General features: G+C 35.6%; 1 pseudogene; it reads right to left on the bottom strand.

Moving 5' to 3' along the window:
* Nucleotides 1-10,407: 10,407 nt before the first annotated feature.
* On the bottom strand, nucleotides 10,408-11,361 carry LOC118997055 (small nuclear ribonucleoprotein-associated protein B'-like; annotated as a pseudogene).
* Nucleotides 11,362-22,568: the final 11,207 nt, after the last annotated feature.

The raw sequence follows: 22,568 nt of genomic DNA on the forward strand, positions 1-22,568 counted from the left end.
TGAAGGTCAAACATTTTTTCCATTTTAAAGAGGTTCACTTTATTTTCACATTGATTTGTAGAAATTCTTTATTTATTAAGGATATGAGTTCTATATGCAGGCCTTACACATATTTCCTCAGTCCAGAGTTTGCCTTTTATTTTAATAATGATATCTTTTTGAAATAGTGGAAGGTTTTAGTTTTTATAAAATCCTGGATAAATGAGTAAGATTTATCATAAGTAAATGATAAAGATCATTTACTTAAGATCATAAGTAAATGATCCTATCAGTAAGATTGTTTTTCCTGTGGTTCAATTTTTTATGTTCTTTATGTCTTTTGCTTCTTCTTTTTCTATGATTTATTGACTCAAATTGATTTTTATGTATGACATTTGATAGAGTTCAAGATTTTTTTCTATGTGGAAATGCAGTTGTTCCAACATCATTTTTTGAAAAGATTTTTTCCATTAAATTAACTGGGTATCTTTGCTTTATTTCTTAGCTTTTCAATTTGATTTCATGCTATTCTCATGTATCTTAACCAAAAAAGTCACACTTCATGATTTACTGCCACTTTTTAGTAAATTCTGAAATCACATTGTCTAATTCCGCAGATTTTATCTTTCTTTTAAATCATTTTTGCTATTCTAGATCATTTACAATTCATTTGTGGATTTTAAAATCAACAGTTTTTTAATTTCTACAAGAAGTATTTCTAAGATTTTAATTGGGGTTGTGTTGAATCTCAAATCAATTTGTGGAGATCTGGTATCTTAAAAATTTTGAGTCTCTGGTTCCATAAACATCATTTATCTCTCTATTGAGAACTTATTTAATTCCTCACAGCAATATTTTGTCATTTTCATTGTAGAAGTCGTGCACACCATTTATTAACTTTATTCTTAGAGTGTGATGTTTGATGCTATGTAAATGGCATTGTTTTAAATTACAAGTTGAAGAAGTCTTCTATATTTAATTTTCTGAGAGGTTTAATTATGCATGGTTGTCAAGTTTATCAAATGATTTCTATGTCTACTTAGATAATTATATTTTTATGTTAGCTTAGTGCATTATATTTATTGTGTTCTGAATGGAAAATTAACTTTGTATTTCTTTTATAATTCCTATTTTGTCATGGTTTATATGGTTTGAATTCAATATACTAAGACTTTGTAACAAATATTTGTGTCTGAGTTAATGAAAGATATTAGTTGGTGATATTTTATGTTTTGGTATCAAGGTTATATTGGCCTCATAATATGAGAATATTAGCAATAACTTATACCTACTATTAACAGCAGCTATATATGTATGAACCTTGAAAAAAGAAATTGGAGTAAGAAAAATTCAATCCTAGAAAGTTACATATTAAATTATATTGATTATAAAATTAAATAATTTATATTTAATTACTTAACTACTCTTGGTCTAGATTAGTTTTTGTGTTTGCATTTAAAACGTGATAAGTTTTAGAGCTCAATATATAAAACTTATTAAGCATAAATTTTATATAATAAACAATTTAATTTTTGCAGTTTGAGCTCTCACAAAAGAAAATTTTATTTAGATATAGGACATATATTTATTCTCAACTCTTATATTTTTATAATCTAATGCCTTTTCTTTAACCTTTGCTTCTTGGTCCCAATTAAGAAAAAATATCTTGAAAAATAGGGAAAGTCCTGTTTCTTCAAGGAAACCATGAAAAAAATAACATGAAGCAACCCTTCTAAAAACAGCAGTCTTGAATAAGATGGGAAGCAATATAAACACTCCTTGACATTTGCCACCAGCCTATGGTTCTGAAGCAAAATACAGTTTGTTCTTTGTCCTAGGTGTCACCCATCTGAAAAGGCTCATGCAAACATCCATTGGTTATGATGGTGTGGTTCAAAACCTCAGAGGGTTCCAAAGGGAAACTAAGACTTTCCTTTGGAGTCCAGGTTCAACCATTGATTTTTAAGGACAGATAAGAAATCACATGGGTATCCACAATAATACTAGTAACCACAACAAAAAGTAAATGGCATGAAAAGGAAATTACATACAAAGTCTCAGATTCTCCACAGAAGTACCCAATGCTGTAATACAGAGGTACAAAGTTCTAAGGTATTGAAAATATAGCTTCCGTTCCATCCATGCTGTTGCAAAGGGTAGTAGCTCCTTCTTTCTTTCTGCTGCATAGAATTCCCTTGTGTAAATCTACCATAGTTTTTTGATCCATTCATTTAATGATGGGCTCCTAAGTTGCTTCCAGCTCTTGGCTATTGTAAATTGTGCTGCTATGAACATTGGGGTGCGTAGGTTCTTTTGGATTGGTGTTTCAGGGTTCTTAGGATATACTCCTAGGAGTGCAATTGCCAGGTCAAAGGGCATATTCATTTTTAGTTTTCTTAGAAAATTCCATACTGTTTTCCATAATGCTTGTACCAGTCTACAGTCCCACCAAGAATGCACCAGGGTCCCCCTTTCCCCACAGTCTCTCCAACATTTGTTGTTTGTTGCTTTGTTCATGATGGCCATTCTGACCAATGTAAAGTGGTTTCTCATTGTGGTTTTAATTTGCATCTCTCTGATAGCTAGCAATATTGAGCATCTTTTCATGTGTCTCTGAATCCTCTGTCGGTCCTCCTTGGAGAAGTGTCTGTTCAAGTTCTTTGCCCATTTTTTTAATTGGGTTGCTTGTCTTCTTAGAGTGGAGTCATGTAAGTTCTTTGTATATTTAGGGAGTGAAATAAGCGAGGGAGTAAAAGACAAATACCATATGATCTCACCTTTAACAGGAACCTAAACAACAAAACAAACAAGCAAGCAAAACATGACCAAAGACACTGAAATACAGAACGGGCTGACAGGGACCAGAGGGGAGAGAGGAGAGAATTTCAGGGGGAAAGGGTAAGGATTCACAGGAACAAGTGTAAAGGACACATGGACAAGACTAAGGTGGCGGGGGGAATGGGAGGGAGGTGGGGAGCACTGGGGGGGGGGGGTTGGGATGGGAGTATAAGACAGAAAACTGTACTTGAACAATAATTAAATAAATTAAAATTAAAGGAAAAAGAAAAAAAGGAGGACCAAGAATGGAGGGAAGTCTTTACATGAGGGAAGATTGCTCTCTTTGGAAGGCAGCATACGTGGTGTCTAGAAGATGGCACTGCTGAACAAGCAAAGCTGCTGGACTACTTTGTGTTTCCAGAGGCAGTGTTGCAGATGGGCTTCCAAAGTGAGACCTATTGTGTAGACAAGAAATTGGTAGTTAGTGACGGGTGTGCTTAGTAGTGCAGAGGGAATTGTAATGGAGTCAGAAACTGGGGAGACAAAGGATCCCCATTGTCTAACCCTGAGTGGGGCTTTCGGTGGCACTCCCAACAGTGGGATAAATTTGCTGAAGAAGCCACTATCTCAGAAATGGAGACAAAGGCATTATCAGTCCAGGTATGGGCATAAAGTGCAGAAATATGTGTAAAAAACACATGGACAGAGCCAAAGAGGGTAGGATCAAGGGTGGGAGGTAGGGATGGTTGGGGGGGGGGATGGTGAGGGGAAAATGAAGACAACTGTACTTGAACAACTGTATATATATTTGAAAAAATGAAATAAAATGTAATACTGTCCCTTAAAAAAGAAAAAAAAAAGAAAATATACCTTCAAAATTTGTACCTAGCTATATTTTACTTAGTATAACATCAATGCACACCTGGCTGGTGTAGCTCAGTGGATTGAGGGTGGGCCTGCAAACCACACAATCGCGGTTCGATTCCCAGTCAGGGAACATGCCTGGGTTGCAGGCCAGTTCCCAGCAGGGGACTCATGAGAGGCAACCACACATTGATATTTCTGTCCTTCCCTTCCCCTCTAAAGATAAATAAATAAAATCTTTTAAAAAACCCATCAACCCACAGACACATTTGAGTTTGTAATACTGGAAATCAAAACAATTCCAAACCCTGCTTATAAAAAATGCCAAGTCAATCTAGAAATAAATCCAAGTTTAAAATCAGGAGTGAGGAAAAAAAGAAATGGTAAAAGGAAAAGGAATAGTCATTGAATCCACTGAACTTTTAAAACCAAATTTAAACAATAATGATTATACTTATCAGAAAACTTTTGGCAAAGCAAACATAATATATAAATGGCAAATATATATTCATAATATGTGAACCCCAAACATTGGGAGGAAAGGCTACAGTTTTCTAATTTTATGTATTTTCTTGTTTTCTAGTTTTCTAATTTTTCAGAGCAGAAAGTCAACAGAGCTTGTTTAAATTCAAAACACAAGGTTAAAAAATACTCTAAGATCTTTTTTTCATTATGTTCAAGTACAGCTGTCTCCATTTTCCCCTCCACCAAGCCCTCCCACCCCACTGATCCCACCTCCCTATTTCAAACCTACCTGCCCACTTTGGCTTTGTTCACGTGTCCTTTCTACATGTTCCTTGATGGCCCTTCCCCTGTTTCCCCCATTATCCTTCTTCCCCCTCTCCTCTAACATCTTAATGCACTCTAATTTATTGATTTAAGGTTGCTCTTTTGGCAGTTAATAACAGGTAATAAAGAAACATTTACCTGAAGCTCAATATTCCTTAATTTCAATCCAGCTATTGTCCCCTACCTTTGGTTAAATGTAATTAAATTTTAAACGAAATGCTAAATATGTGTAGCAATATAGTATGATAACAATCTGAGTAAAATAATTGATACTTATTTATATAGGCACACTTAAAATAATATCCCCTTAAATGTTGACAATGATTATTTATGAGTGATAAGATATGGAATAATTTTTAAAGTATTTTCTTTGGGGTTTTTGGAATTGTATGATTGTTTTTATATAATACTTTCCTTACTTATAATTTGTAAAATCATTCTTCTCAATTAATTATAAAGATTAAGATAAATAATATTTGGTTTAATGAGTACAAACTAGAAATCACAATAGTCAAAGAGCATTTTTAAATTATGTGTATAGAATAGTACTCTAATAGCAAAAGGATGAGCCACAAAAACAAAAGATGAAACATTATTGACTAACACATTAAGAGCAAATAGTGCAAATTTTCTAGTAATAAAAATAATTCAAGTTCAAATCTGTCCCTTTTTTTTTTTACCTTCTAAAAAAGAGTTATTGAGATAGGCCTTTTCACGTTCTGGTGGTGGCAGTACAAAGTGACATAACTTCTCTAGGATGCAATTTGACAATATTTGGCTGGGTTTTAAAAGTGTTAATAGTCTTTTGCAACTTCAAAAATTTAAGCTTTTAAAAATACTAAAAAATGTAAACAAACACTTATAAAAATATGTCTATATTTCACTGTGATTTCTAGAAAAGAAACCCAGGAAATAATCTACAAGCCCAAGAATAGAAGGAATATTCAAGTCTGTAATAAATAATAATTTTCACTTATTGAGCTTTTATAACATGCCCAATTTTGTCAAGGGCTTTGTATATGTGATCTCGTTATATCATTGTAATGACACAGAGAAGCAGGGACTATAAACATCTTATGCATGAGAGATTGCCCATCAGAGAGTTTAGGAAACATAGTACTGACAAAACTCATGCATGACTAAAAAATGAATGTTCCTCAATATTATATACTTCCTCTGTAGTAATATGTTCCTTTTGTTGAGTAGTTTGAATTTGTCTATAAACAGTGCCAGTCAAGTGTAAATTTTATTTCATTAAAACTTGGTTATGGATTTTTACGGATCTAAAAACAAATCACTACTGACTTCTGGTTTTCAATTTCTCATGTTAGGAGTCTGGACACTGCCACTTTCTCCCAGCAAAAAGTAAAAAGTTGAACAAACTGAATAACCAACATGTCTTCTTCTTTTTTTATGCTATTTTATTTATTTATTTTTAGAGAGAGAGAAAGGGAGGGGGAAAGAGAGAAAGAAACTTCAATGTGTGGTTGTCTCTCGTGTGCCCCCTGTCTGGGAACCTGGCCCGCAACCCAGGCATGTGCCCTGACTGGAAATCGAACCAGCAACCCTTTGGTTGACAGGCCAGCACTCAATCCACTGAGCCACACCAGCCAGGGCTCAATAAATCTTCATGAATTCGTAAGTGAGAGGAGGACATAGGGCAGACTCCAAGATTGTTGAGACAGGCAAGTCATTATAGGGAGTCATGACATGTCAGAGCAGACAGTTGCAGAAGCCTCCACAGGCATCAGTGCCAAGGTGAGAAAACCTGACCCATAATTGAATAATTGATGAAGACTCAGTGTGAACGACTCTGAGAGTTAAACATTCCGCAGTGACCCAGTCTTGGGGTGGGGACTACCCCACAATTTTGTGAGATTTATCTCTAGGCACTCAACCAGGTTCTTTTATATTTTTATGATGAATTCTTTTTATATATTTTATTTTTAAAATTATAGTCTACATGCAAGATTATTTTGTATTAGTTTCAGGTGTGCAGTATAGTGTTTATACAATCAGATAATTTTCAAAGTGATTTGCGTAATATTTCAAGTACTTACCTGGCATCAACAGAGTTATTACAACATTATTGACTATGTGCCATATGCTATACTTTACATACCCATGACTATTTCATAACTACCAATTTCTACTTCTTAATATCTTCACTTTTTTCATCCAGTACCCGCCTTCCTACCACCATGCCCTGGCAACAGTCAGTGAGCCCCTGTATCTATGAGTCTGTTTCAATTTTATTTGCTTATTTTGTTCTTTAGATTCCATATGTAAGTAAAATATTATTTGTCTTTCTTTGACTCATTTCATGTAGCATAATACTCTTTAGGTCCATCTATGCATCACAAATGATAAGATTTTCTTGTTTTTTATGACCATGTGTATATATACACCACAACTTTATTTTTATTTTTCAATTAGAGTTTACATTCAACATTACTCTGTATCAGTTTCACATCTACAGCATAGTAGTTAGATAATCATGTAACCCCCTGGGGCTTTCAGCAGGAGGCTAGTGAAAAGAATTATTCATTTGTTTGTTTGTTTATTTATTGAATGCCTACTATGTGCTGGCCACTGTTCTAGACAGTGACAACGCTGTTTTTTTCAGAATCTTTACTCCATCCTCACAGGTAGAATGCCCACTGTATAGATAAGGAAACATTCAGAAAAATTTTTTATTGCATCTACAGGCACATTATTGTAAGCCCTGTCTTTTTAAAAAAATTAAATATATAATCTTTATTATATTTCCCATTACCATTTAATCCTCTTATGCTCCCCTCTCCCCCAGGCATCATCACACTGTTCTGTGACAGGAGTCATTGCAAAACAGACCAGAGCAGGCTGATCTTGGTTGGTACCAAGGCCTGCCCTCAGGAGAAACGGGGCTTAACTTAAGGTATTATCAAAGCCTAACTGAATAAGAAGGAAATACCCAACTCCAGCCCAGTCTAGCCATCCTGCCCCATCTAAGAGGAAAGAAAAAAACAAGAAACACTTGTGATTGTTTGTTCACAGACCAGAGACATAGTCTCAATAAAAGACTTAGTTATAGGACTATACACATTCCTCAGAGATATTGCAGATTTGGTTCCAGACCATCACAAAAAGCAAATATCTCAATAAAACATTACACAAATGTTTTGGCTTCTCAGTGCATATAAAAGTTATATTTATACTACATTGTAGTCTCTTAAGTATGCAATAGCATTATGTTTAAAATATATACCTAACTTAATATAAAGATGCATTATTGCTTTAAAAAATGCTAACCATTGTCTGAACCTTAAGTGACTTGTAATATTTTTGCTGGTAGAGGGTCTTACCATCATATCTGAGAAGTACAATAAAATGAAGTGCAATAAAACAGGGTATGCAACATTTTACCTACACACAACACCTCACTACCACATTAGTAAAGGTCCAATTGTGGCGGTTCCTTTTATCAGGTTCAACATATCTGGCTATCAAGAAAAATATGCAAAACCAAAATAAGACAAAATCAGAATAAAAACCTGAAGAGACAGCAAGTATAAAACCCAGACATGGCAGGGATATAGTAATTATCAGACTGGGAATTGTTTTTAAAAAAACTGACTAATATGCTAAAGATTGTAATGGATAAAGTGGAGAGCAGATAAGCATTGTAAGCAGAGCAATAGAAATTGTAAGAAAGCACTGACAACAACCCTAGAGATCAAAAGCGATGCAACATAAATGAAGAGTATCTTTGATGGCTCATTAGTAGATTGGACACGGCAGAAGAATCTCTGAGCTTGAGAACATTTCAATGGACACTTCCAAAACTGAAAAGCAGACAAACACACAAAAAAGAACAAAGACAAAAAAAGGAGAGAATATCTAAAAACTGTTAAACACCTACATAAAGTGTAATGGAAATACCAGAAGATGAAGAAAGAGGGAAAGGAGCTAAAGAAATATTTGAAACAATAATGAATAAAAATTTTCCCAATTAAAAGTGTAAGTATATAGATAGTTATCATAATGCTATTTTCAAAACTATTATTAGACTCTCGATTTGCACAATAACAAAATAGATTAGCATATGTTTATATGTGAATCTGCATCCATTAAGACTTTTCAAAGATTAATGATTTAGAAAAGTAAAATATGAAATTAAGTGGAAAAAGAACAAAAATTTATGTTAGATTTCAGTTCTAATTATATATACAGAGAAATGTTTTAAATATTTAATATCTTAATGGGTTTGTATGTAATGTTTACTGCTCCATATCTCTTAAGATTCTATAACACATGCACATACTATTTTTATATTTAAAAAATATGATATTTTTTTTAATTTAACTTTTGTTCAAGTACTTTTTTTATTTATTTTTATTCATTTAACGATACTTTTTTTAAAAGACAGTATATTACAGTATTCCAAAACACATCCCAAACAAAATAAATATAACTTTTTAATAAAAATGCCATTGCAATAAGTTTGGAAATTGACTATTATTAAATAAGTGGTTATGTATTTATTGGATATCCATATAAAATAACAGTTTGCTTTTTAACTCACACCATACACAAAAATATTAGTTCCAGATAGATTAAAGATCCAGGTGAAAAAAATGTAAAATGGTTATTTAAAACAATTCTGGTCAATATAAATATAATGTTAGCCAAATCTTTATTGAGGAATAATTTATCTGCTATACCATTCATCCATTTAAATGATAGAAGTCAATGAATTTTTATTCACACAGTTGTGCACCCATCACCTAATCAACTTTAACATTCCATCAGTACCCCTCAAAAAGCCTGTGGCAATAGCATTCACTCTCAGTTACACCCAAACTCTCTATACCTAGGAAACCACTTTCTAGGGATAGATGATCTGTTTTCTATATTTGTATAATATGGACATTTCTTTGAAACAGAATCACAAAATATGATCTTTGGTCACTTTATTTTCACTTTTCATGTTTTTAAGATTCATACATGTCACTGCATGCATAAATAGTTTATTCTTTTTATGGCCAAATAGTATTACATTTTAAATACACCAATGTGTTTATCCATTTATAAGTTAATAGATATTTAGATTGTCTCCATTTTTGGCTATTATAAATGATGCTGCTATGAATGTCCACATATAAGTTTCTGTATACATATATTGCCTGCATGACTCTTAGGTATATACCTTGGAATGGAAATCCTGGGTCATATGGTAACTATTCTTCAACTTTTGAAGAAGCAGTTTCTGATGCATCTGCATTATTTAGTGCTGTTTCAAAAACCATTGCCTGCCACAAGGTCATAAACATGTATGAATGTTCTTATTTCTCAGCCAATGACATTATTATCTGTCATTTTGATTCTAGCTACCCTCATGTGGGCAAAGTGTTATATCACATGTGGTTTTAATTTGCATTTTCTTGATGTTTGCATGTTTTCACATGCTTATAGATCCAGGGCAATACATATGTTCTTTAGAGAAATGTCTACTTAGATTTTTTTGGCCAATTTTTAAGTTGGGTTGTTATTTTCATTGTTGAGTTTTCAGAATTATTTCTATAGTCTCAATACTGTTATCAAAATTATGACTTGAAAATATTTTCTTCCCTTCTCTGTGTTAATTTTTCTTTCTTTTTTTGTTGCATTCACAATATCCCATTAAGTGGCTATTAAGAGTTTATTATAAATTTGTTTCACAAGCCACAAGGAAATAAAAGGTCTTTTTTTTTTCTCAAGAAAATTTTATTTGATTCTTGTTCAAGTACAGTTTTCTGTCTTATATTCCCAGCCCTGCCCCCCCAGTGCTCCCCACCTCCCTCCCATTTCCGCCCCCCACCTCAGTTATTATCCATGTATCCTTTATACTTGTTCATGTGAGTCCATCCCCTTTTCCCCTGTGATTCTCTCCCCTCTCCCCTCTGGTCCCTGTCAGCCTGTTCCGTATGTACAATCTTTAGGGAAATAGGCAGGGAGCTGAGGAGGGCCAAGATGAGTCTAGGGCCTTGGTGGGTTCATTCCTGGGGGAGGGGACCCTGTAAGGGAAAACAGACAATCCGTAAGAAGCCAGACTTCCAGAATAACAATGAGACTCCAAAACAATGGTAAAAGAAACAAACAGGTCTGTGGCAATGTGGCCCTGGGGAAATGGCCCCATGCCTCAGTAGAGCTACTTTCATAATTTTGTGACCAAGGGTCAAAGAAGGCCTCGCATTGCTGGGGGAAGTGGGCTGCATTACTGGAAGGGGCATGCCCCTTGAAGGTCCTCATCCAGGAGGAATACCCATTGGGGTACCTATCCGAGGCCTTACACCAACAGGGGATTATCATGGCTGGAGGAGATGCCCCTCAGCCTACATGTGTAGGAGGACCCCCATAGCATGGTGGGTACTGGGTTGGGGCCCCTGTAATACTGGCTGTGGCAGCAGCCACAGCAACTGCAACAGTGCCTCTTCTTTGTGAGGTCATCACCTGTAGGGATAGCCAACCAACCCCACAAACTGGCCCAGCAAGTCCTGCAGGGGCCTAGGGCATGAGGACACCAGCTGGGGCTCCTTTGCCTGCAGCTCTGCTGATCCCTGGGCCCCCAGCAGCTCCAGCAAGTGGCACTAGGGCAATGCCAGTGTCTTTGGGAGGAGGTCCTTCTATTGTCATTGAGACCAGGTTCTTCCCTAGAAGCAGCACCAGACCAAGGACTCTCTTCCCTCACTGGTTGTTTTGAGTTCTCTAGCTTGATCTTCCTGAATTCATCACAATCACATAAGATCAAGAGCACACACTTGTCAAAAGCCTTGAAGGTGCTAATGAAGATACGACCATCTTGCAGGATGCACCTCATCCTGCAGTCAGTCCCCTGCAGCATCTTCCTGCTCTTGCCCACAGTCATGGTGGTGGTTTTGATGGCTCTGATTCCCCTTAGATTTGCCTACACATAGACCCAGCTGCCCTCCAACAGCCCACTTCCTGCCACCACTGCCGGAAATCAATTTTATTTCTTAATATTGGCCTTTGAAACAACAGCAAAAAATGTAACTTATCTCTCTTATTTTTTAAGAAATTATTGGCACTTGTGCTTCTGGTGTCTTAAGAAGATGTCTAGATCTAAGTAAGAAATATTTACTCATATTTTCGATTGCACTAACAGTTTTATAGTCTTAGCTCTTGTATTTATGTCTATGATCCATTTCAAATTAATTTTTTTACATTGTGTGAAGAAAGGGTCCAACCTCATTATTTTGCATGTAGATATACAGTTATCCAGCAAAATTCATTGAAAAGACTATTCCTTCCTTTTTGAATTGCCGTAGACCATGGATGAAAATCAATAGACTATAAATATGAGGGCTTATTTCTGGACTTTTGATTTTATTCCATTGATCTATATATGTTTACCTTTATGACAGTATCATATTTCTTTTTTTGAAGTTCTCAATAATTTTTTAATTTAATTATTGTTCAAGTACAATTTTCTGTCTTTTACTCCCAACCCAGCCCATCCCCCAGTGCTCTCCACCTCCCTCCCATTTCCACTCCTGTTAGTTTTTGTCCATGTGTCCTTTATACTTTTGAAAATTTTGACTTTGATGTAAATATTAAAAAGAAACAAACTTAATTTTAACTGTATATTTTACTTAACCCAATACATCTCAAATATCATTTTAACATGTAACCAATATTAACATTTTTAATATTTTATTTTTTTCAAAATTCAAAGTTCTATATGTATAGCACAGTTCAGACTGTGTATTTCTAGTTTGCAATACCGTATGTGGCCAGTGGCTACCATATTGAATAGCACTTCTTTAGAAAAAACATGGATAAATATTTTTATAATCTTGTGGTAGGCAATGATTTTTAAACAGCAAAATAAAGTGTTTCTGTTTGTCAAAAATACTGTTACATTCTTATTATTGAATGATTATTACAGCATATTATAGACTGGAAGTATAATTTCAGTACATATATTCAACAAGGACTCATATTCAAAACCTATATACTATTTCTTCAAATCAGTAAGTAAAAGAGAGACAACCCTATTATTTTTTGAAAAACTAAAAGTCTTAATTGAGGATTTCACAAAAGTGTATGAAAGTTTGTTGAGCGTTATTATCACAGAAATGTTATTAAAAACACAAGAAAAGACCAAAACTATCCAACTCCTATAATGGGAAAAATGTGACAACTAAGTATAGAACAACTAGAACTCATATACTGCTTGTGGGGGATATATCTTTATACGACCATTCGGAAAAATTATTTGGAAGTGTCTATTAACACTAAACATTTATTTTCTCTATACTGCTTCAAGTATCATATATACCAAACATAAATGAGTACATATGCTCAAAGCATGTTCATTTCAATATGGTTTAAAGTTGCCCCAAATTGAGTAGACCTGAACACTCATTATCAATGCAGTGGATAATAATATAATGATATATTCACCAATGGAAAAGCAAACAGCAGTGGAAGAAAACTGATAAGTGTATAGGTAAGATGTACAGGCCCAAGGATGTATAGGGCTCACAGATGCAATATTCAGGAAAGCAAGCCAAATGTAAAAGTGGACCTATTGTATTATCCCATTTATATAAATCAAAGGAGTAGTAAACAAATCTGCGGTATTAGGTGAAAGAATAATGAATATTTCATGGAAGATACTCACTGGGAAAGGGCAAGAGAGAGCCTTTCACTCTGTGGGAAATTTTCTGCATCTTGATTTGTGTGATTGCACAAAAGTAGACATATGTAAAATTTCATCAGTTGGTGCACCTTAGATTTGTGCATTTTACTGCATGCATGTTACACCTCAATATAATGTTTGAAAATTTAAAAGTATAATATGAGGTAATAAAAGATTTCAGTAGGTCAAACAACCCAGGAGTGATAGGAATAAAAATTCAATGATGTAGAAGACAAGTCTTTTCAAGGAAATAAAAATTGGTTGGACTAGAGCATGATATAGACTTCTTCAGCTGTTTTATCCTTCATTTTAAGTAAATTTGGTTTGAGTTTAAATTATTTTTATATTATGGCAGTTTGATAGCTAAATTGCTTTCATGATTTGAAATCTCTGGATATATTTAAGGGCAGGAAAAAATAATTGCTATAATGAGTAAAAAAGAACTCTTCCTGCCTCAAGCTTACAAAGTAAGAGGACGTTAATGGAGCTTTTCATTTAACTTTAAAAACACCCTTCATGGTGGAAACCTCTTTCCATATGATTTAATGATCCAGGAAGAGTTTTTGTGAATGGTGAACCAGTATGTTGGATGTAGCTAGGAAGGAAGAAGAAAGAGTAAGTGGGCTGATTTAGCCATTAAAGACACAGTAGCATTTATCTTATCAGAGCTGGGCTACAAAAAGACAAAATGAAGGCAAATACATGCACATTAGATGTAGCATAAAAAGAATAGTTAGTATTTTGTTGTGGCTCTTTAAAGGATTCACTGGCTCTTAGGTAGGGAAAGAAAAATAAATAAATAAAATAAGTCAGATTATTTACCAAGATCCAGGAAACTAGCTGGCCGGTGCCTGTCTATTCTATGCGGCAATTATTTAAGGCTTGCATCTTAGAACAGACTCTCTAGAAGCAAAGCTTGAAATAGGAATGTATTGGCTTGTGATTTCTTGATGGAGTACCTTCAAATGAAATTTGTGAAGAAATGAAGGAGGAAGGATAAGGCAGCGTAAGAAGTTAGGCATAGATATGGGCCCAGCACTGTCAGGACTAGGCTTAGCCTAATACTCTGTAGGGAGCCCTGGAGTGGGAATCATCTACAGAGGAGCCATAACTACAGGCAAAGTGGATGTGTTTGTTAACTGATATCAGTTAATCCTATAGGTCTGGCAGAGGGAGAAGGGGAAGCCGTGAACTGTTAGCAGCATTTGCTTTCAGTGTATGAGAAATGGGGCCTTGGCCAGACAAAATAGAACTGGGAGGGGTGGCAGTAGCATACACTTGCTGAAAGCATGGAAATAGATATCTTAAACTAATGATCATGAACCTACCTGACTTGAAGTTTAAGTTTAAATAGTCAATTTAAATGGACTATTTCTTTCTATGAAATTACACTTTTGTTTAAGCAATACTGTCTATGAAACTATCTGTTTGGGTTGCTATAGTCTTAATACATAGTCAAAAACTTGTATAAACATCGAGAAAAGGAAAGGATGCTTAAGCTACTCTGGCTTGACCAATAACCAAGAGAGAATAATGAGTTTCCCTATATTTCTCACTAAGGTATAAACCATGATGTCTAGACACAAATATCTTCTGCAGAATTTCAAAGCTATTGGTCAATGATTACATAAAACAGTGGCAGATAAGAGGGCATCTCAAAGAATTTCAAGGCAACTTAATTATTTCTAGACCCAACCTTATCTCTTCTATGCATTCTTTCCATTTGATGTAAAACTGTTAATCACTGAAATGTATGCATCAAAATCGAAACTTCTGATGTACCGAATGCACTTTTGCTTACTTTTCTATCTGTATAAGCATCACTCACTACTCTGAAGTTGAGGTACCATTTCAAGGCTCCTTGAAGCTCTACTTTTGAGCTAAAGGCCACAGTGAGGTCTAAATAAAACTCCTTCTTAAATTTATAGAGATGCAGTTACCTTTTTGTTGACAATGTTTAGGCAAAATATTGTGTTATCAGTAGTACAATTACTATTATTTTAGCAGCATTGTTTTAAGGGGTGCTAAATGTCACGCTTGATCTCCAAATGTGGTCTTTATTACAGCAAACTTACCATGCTGTTTGAAGCTACTATTACAAAAGCTTCATGTTTGCTTTAAGATAGTTCCCTAGAAGGTTCTAGAATAAAAAATGAATCAACAGAAAAGGGAAATCATTATCAGACACTATCCTAATAATCTTACTGCTCATTTAGAGCAGGGCTCTCAGGAGAAGGAGTACTGAAGAGGTCAATTTTGGTATCTGCAGTGAGGATACCATAGATCCTGCCCAGGGTGGTTTGCTGACAGAGTTAAAGAAAAGACTGAGAATATTGGTGTGTATATACACATAAAGGAGGCTGAAAAGAAGTGATCATGATGTCTAGGGAAGTCTCAAAACGCAGCCTGGCTACACTCCAATCATGAATTAAGATGATTAAGATATGTTGGTGTTAGTGAAAATATAGACATGTAGATCAATGGAACAGAATAAAAATCACACCTGTTCAGTCAATTTGTTTATGATGAGATTTCCAAGGCAATTAATGAGCAAGGAAAATCTTCCAATAGATAATCCTGGATAAACTTAATAGTCATACAAAAAAAATCCTAGACTATTACCTGACTGTACATACAAAAAGAAACTCTAAATAAATTATTAGCATAAGTGTACATTTAAAACTATAAAACTTGAACAATGAAACAGGGAAAGATATTTGTGAATTTAGGGTAAATAAAGATTGCTTCTACAAGAAGCATGAACCAGAAGAAAAAAACTGGGTAAATTTAACTGCATCAAGTTAAAACTTAAAGAGCTCTTTAAAAGGCATTATTAAGAAAACAGATAAGCCATGAAGTTAGAAAATGTTTGCAACACACACACATCTATGTATCAGACAAAAGACATGTATTTAGGATGTTTAAAATTTTTTACAACTCAATAAGAAGACACAAAACCTCATACAATATGGGTAAAATATAAACAGAGAATTCACTAAAGAAGACATGTAAATGATTAATAAGCACATGAAAAGACAGCATCATTACTTATGAAGAAATGCAAACTAAAACCACAAAAAGAGCAATACATGTCGCTTGGCAAGGGGAACCAGAGAGAGTGCCCTGACTTAACTTTGGGGGGTTTCTTTCCGTATTTTAATATCAGGTCTTTTCAATTTTCAAGGACAAATGTATCTAGGAATCATTAACAAGGCAACTGAAATCAAACATACATAATTTCATTAAGCCAATGTAAAAAGTGATAATTCTAAAGGTGTTGTTTTTCGTATTTTCCATACCAAATTTGGCCGGTGCAGGATGCTCAGTTTGTGTGTCATTTCAGGATCTCCTGGGTTTTGACTTTTAGGCAAGGAAACAAGTAATACCAACTCACATCCCTGGCTTTGTCATATCTATGCTGGATATGCTTTTATATAGCTGTTTCTGGAAATTCGAGGATTTAAGTTCCACTGCCTGAATAATTATCTCAGAGAAGTGGGATTTTTAGATGTTGGATTGTGAGGCTGAGAGGAGAGAGAAGATAAAGGGTATTACTAAATAAATGTCCTGCTTCTGCTCTTGGGATAGATACATCATCATCCCAGCTGTCACTAGTCACCACCAAATGAGTGTGCATTTGTCACGCTTCATTTAGCAGGACTGGCTGGGCTTGAGCCTGGCCAAGATTATAGCTGTTTAAAGTCTGTATACCAGACTTCATAATAAATCCCACTGCAAAGCCAGGGCCAGGAGTGAAGAGAGCTAGGTTATTGCAGGGCTTTGTGAAAGGGATAAAGGTGGGATCAGTACAGCAGAAAGGCACTAGGAAAAAAGAAGGGAGAAAGGCAGACCTTCCGTGAAAATCAGTCTGCACAAATTTTTTTATTTCCACATGAGCCTTACAAGCTGGAAGCAAAACACTAACATCACCTTCATAATTATCATCTCCAACAGCCACTAAAGGATAACAAAAACTGTGTGACTACCCAAGGAGTTGGGAGGAGTTTTCTCAAGGGGAGCTGAGACAGGAAGTAAGAGCCAATGCCGAGAGTCGGCATTGCTACAACCATGCTGGTCTATAAGTATGAGCCTGCAGTCAATGGAAAGAAGCTGTTGCATAGGAGAGGTGTGGTCATTTGTTGTAATCAATTAGAACATTTTTCAGTCACATATGTAGGTATCTATTGCAAAAGCTAGAAAAATATGTGTACTAAGTAGCTAATCTCCTTTTGAATGGCCTTCCGAGCAGTGTAAGTTAGGAGAAATCCTCAGCTCAAACTCATCCCCTCCTCTCTGCTCTGTGATGTAGATGTCAATACCAGCAAAAATGTACAGAATGAAAAGTGGAGGGAAGTCTTCAGGATGCTTGCTAGGGAGGGCGAATGGATGCCAGATACTGGTCTGTGAGGCAGAAAGGAAGGCACAAAAAAACGAGTAAAACTGTATGGTGTAGCAGGGGCTGGAGCAAGGCTATGTAATACACAGATCTATCCAAAACAAGTTTGTAGAGAAGGTAAGCCAGGATAGAAAAAGTTATGTGGGAAGATTAGAGGGAGTATAAATAATGTCAGGAGGAAGGCTTTTGAAGTTAGCCTGCAAAAGTGGGCAGAGGCCAGATTGTAAAAGGACTTTACATCCATACTAAGGAGTTTCAACACCATGCTGAAGATAGTGAGAAGAGATAGGAGAGTCTTAACACATTAAAGCATTGTAAGTGTGTTATAAGGAAATGATTGTACTTACAATGTGGAGAGTGGATTAGATGGAACCAAAACTAAAAGCAGGGAGCTTGGTGGAGATGACTACACTGAGTCAGATAATAAATGAGAATGAACTAACTAGTAATACTAAAGAGGCAGAGGTAGAGAAGTGTTGCGGGGAGTGGATGGAATTGAGGAGTCAGGATTGTCATGGATTTGTGATTAGTTAAGTCATTACTGTTTCCCTAGTTTTGTGTTTGATGTTTGACTGATAGTACAAGATCTCATCCTCTACTTGCTCACACTCATGAGAAGTCTAGTGCTTCCTGCTAAGGTCACCATTCACTGATATGTCCAAGAATCTTTATAGAGTATCTTCATGCATCTCTCCTCAAATCCAGAAGGCCCTGGGACCATTGTGAGAAGCTGGGTCATCTAGTCTACGAGGATCTATTATGCCACTTGTGTTACCTATAGTAATAGAGGCCTATGGGCTGCAAATGACATCCAGTAGAGATACATAGTCAAGAAATATTGCCCTGCCTCAATAGTTGCAGATGCTGTCACCTTTGTGTCATTCCCTGTCGTGTCAAAGAAATGTGAGCTAATGCTCTGTCCATTACAACTATTGCTGCAATCGCTACTGAAGCTACAGTGATTTTTTTTTTTGTTTTTCTTCAGTCCCAGTGATAATTTGCTCAATGAAGAATTCACAGGACAGCAATTTTGTGGGCTCCTAACTTTTAAATTTACTTAGACGTTCTCACATTGTTTATTCCTCAGGGTGTAGGAATATTCCATAAAGTGGGATGGAAGAATTTCCACTCTCTTCGATGTCAGGAAGCCAGAGTGACTATTTCTGTACAACACCTGTATCTTAGGTCAGGTTCCCAGAAGCTGACCCTGAGATGGGGATTCATGTGAAAATGTTTTGTTTTTTTTTTGAGAAAATGCTTCTAGGGAAAAACTATAAGGGAGTAGAGCAGGGAAAGGGGAAGAAGGTAAGCAAGGGTATGGTTACAAGTAAAGCCTCAGTCTCAGACTGATCCTAAAGGGAGCTATGAAATGTAAGTTACATCTCAGTTTTCCTTAACTCAAGGGAAGAAGACTAGACTTTCCTACTTATTGGCGAAGGTCCATTCCAGTAGATGTAAACTAGGAGCCACTTCCCAGTCTCTATTAGTAACAGTCCTGAAATGGTGTTTGCAGGTGTGAGTCTTAAAGCTACAGCACACAGAGCTAAGGGATGAGAACAGAGAGTAAGAGGAACTCAGGAGTAAAGAAGAGCACTAATAGTGCTCAAACTGTAACTAGTTTTGTGCATGAAAAATGATCCGTTCCATATGTTTTTCTACCTAGTCATATTTTAAGGACTTTGACCTTGAAGGAGCAAGTGAAAAACTCTTGATTCCTCCTCTCCCAAAGCCTTGAATTCTTTATGCAAATTTTTCTATGAACTTTGATCTCTGCATTTTAATATCGTTTCTCTCATATATGTCCAACTGTTAGGTTCTCATCTCACCAGGATCTCTGTTACCATTAAATTTGAGAATAAAGAAAGAATCTAGAATGGTATCCAGTATTTTTACTTCATTTACTGGGTCTCAGGGCACTGGCTTCTCTGAGTATGCCAGCAACCCAGGAACAACCCTGTGAGTTGGAGTTCCTTATAGGCACCTTCCCTGGCTCATACAACTTAAAGGGCAAGGGACCTATTCTTGGGGAGATGTTCTTAGAATTCCTGAAAGTCATGAGAAACCTATGAGAGAACTTGAGACAGGACTTTTAGCCCAGATCCTTTTCTGAAACTAAAGATATAAGGGAAACTCAGGTATATTTGTTTCCCTAAGGCACACCATCCCTAAAATTATAGTGTGATATAGCTTGATCAGAACTATAAGATCATCTGGTTATTTCCTTCACATTACTAAGGAAAAACCTAAACCCCAGAAAAGTTAGGCAACACGTGCTGGTCACCTAGTTAATTGATTTCAAGGCCAATGCTACAATCAAGGTCTTATGATTTCCATCACAGTAAATACATTGTTGAATAAGAAGATTAAAAATGGCTATTAAAATTTTTTAGATTATACTACCATAACTCACCATTTCAATCTATTAGCTTTTTACCTCCAATCTCCTACATACCATAAAAATCTTTGGAACTTTTGATGTATGTGACTACAACCGATTGAGCCATCCAGCCAGGGCTGATTTGCATTTCTTAATAATTAATGATGTTGAGCATCTTTTCATGTCCTTGTTAGCCATTTGTATGTTTATTTTTCAGAATTGTCCTTTCTGAATTGTCTATGCAAAACCTTTGCCCACTTTAAAATTAGGTTTATTTGTCCTTTTATTGTTGAGTTGTAAGAATTTTACATATTTTTATTGGTTATTATTTTATGGATCAGGTAACATTCTGGAAGTTGTAAACACAAAGGTGAAAATACAGAAAAATCTCTGCTTTCATAAACTTACATTTTAGTGGCAGTATAGAAACACCTCCCACCCCCCCAAAAAAGTAAACAGGTAAAAGAACAAGAAAAGTGTCTTAGGACAGAAAGTGTTCTCAGGAACATTAAATAAAAAAGAGGAAAAAAGATAAAATAGTGACAGGTGAGTTGGGGACAACATAATGCATGGTGGACAGGAAAAGATACACTTTGAGTTGAGGCTTAATAGCAATAGAAAGAACCGATCATGGGAAAATAAACTACTATTGAAAAGATATACCAAGATTTTAGCGGCATAGGCCAAAAAAGCAAACAACAAACTCTATATTCCAAAATAAAATAAAAAGCATGGCTGAAAAAGTCCCCTTTAGCTTAGTGACATGCCTGATTGAATTTTTGGTCAATTTGGCCCTATATGTTAATTTACACAGACATAAAATTCTGCCCAAGATTCCTTTCACATGTTATTAGGTAGGAAAACTTTGTCTTGATATATTTTAGGAAAATATATTGTGCCTCTTGGATTCAGGCAGGGAGCATACAGTGACTTTTACAGTTTATTGGGTAAGTACATACATTGCAAGGCTAGCCTTCACCAGTTGATAGACATGAGGCCAAAGGGCAAAGTATAACTTAAAATCATCCTCTTTGTTAAGAACATAAGTAACATGGTAAAAAAAAATCAGGCATTCAGCAATGTTAGAAACAAGTTCTGTATGCCTAATATTGAACTTTCTTTGAAGCCATTTTCCAAAGCAAATCCATAAACTATAAAGGTACACAATTCCTATTTGCCAACAATGCATAAAACATAAAGTAACAGGCACAGGATTCACCTTTTAAAAGTGCAGTTTGTCATGCAGCTGCCATGTTGCTTTAAAGCCAGCTGCCAGAGATGAATAGCAAGTTCAGAGGAATTCGATAATGCTAAGTGTGCTTGTGGGTAACTTCCCCTCATTTTGGTATAGTCCCACCTGGATGAAGGACAGATACCTGAAACCCCTGCATACATTTCACTGGAATTTAAGCATAATAATAATAATAATAATAAATAATGTTCCTCCACACAAAATTCGAATTTCATACAACTTGAACTATTCAACCAAACATTCAGCAATACCTTATATCAAGGTTGGTGCTTCTACTAAATTTATTAAGAGCAGAAATTCAAAACCAAAAGTTGACAAAAATACCTCAAGAATAACTAAAATATGAAATGTACAATCTATTATTGGTAGCATTGGAAAGTGACTTTTATTTGTTTAATGACTTTATTGTTGTTCAATTGCAGTTGTCTGCATTTTCTCCCCACCACTCCTCCCCACCCCAGCTAAACCCACCTCCCTCCCTTGCTTCCACCTTCCCCCTTGGTTTTGTACATGTGTCCTTTATAGTATTTCTAAAACAGCTATTTGGTTTTTTTCTACCATGTGCTGAACACCCTTTGCTGATGCTGGGATACAAGGGTGAGACAAACAGACAAAACCTTGTGTTCCAATGGAGAAACATGCCATTTCAGTGGAGGAATCCATCAAAAGAGAAATAAATAAACAAACAAGAGAACTTTAGAATGTAAAAAAAAATGTTATTAAGAAAAAATAATGAGCCCTGGCTGGTGTGGCTCAGTGGATTGAGCACTGGCCCATGATGCAAGGGGTCCGCAGTTCCATTCCCAGTCAGGGCACATGCCTGGGTTGTGGGCCAGGTCCCCAGTAGGGGGTGCTCAAGAGGCAACCGCACATTGATATTTCTCTTCCTCTCTTTCTCCCTCCCTTCCCCTCTCTAAAATAAATAAATAAAATCTTGAATTGGAAAAGAAAAAAGAATGAGGTTATATTCAGGGATGGGCAAAAGTAACTTTACAGTTCACATGGAAAATAATGTAATAATTAATAAATGATAATACAAGAATAAACTCTGTGTGTTGTGTACTAACAACTGTAAATCCACTTTTGCCCACCCTATATAGTAATAGGATGGGTACAATGGGAGCAAGATTATTAGACAGTGTGATTAGTGAGGATCTCTGTATAAAAACTGACTTGAGACTTGGATGCTTAAGCTTGAATAAAATATTTTATATTGTATTTTTGTATGTGTTGCTTAACTTCTTTGTTACAATTAAAAATAAACCTGTTTGTGTTATTTTTCACTACTTTACTTACCCCATGTTTCATACTTTGCATATCTAAAGGGATTACAACAACTACTATTATTGGAAAAAATAGCATAAAAACAATTTCTGCATTTGCATGTCTAATATTTTATAAAAACTGTCATAACAAATACTGTCTTATTCTGATGCTTAAAGAACTTTTT

The sequence above is a fragment of the Sturnira hondurensis genome, unplaced genomic scaffold (assembly GCF_014824575.4).
Source record: "Sturnira hondurensis isolate 20B ecotype Veracruz unplaced genomic scaffold, ASM1482457v3 Scaffold0012467, whole genome shotgun sequence".
Lineage (NCBI taxonomy): Eukaryota > Metazoa > Chordata > Mammalia > Chiroptera > Phyllostomidae > Sturnira > Sturnira hondurensis.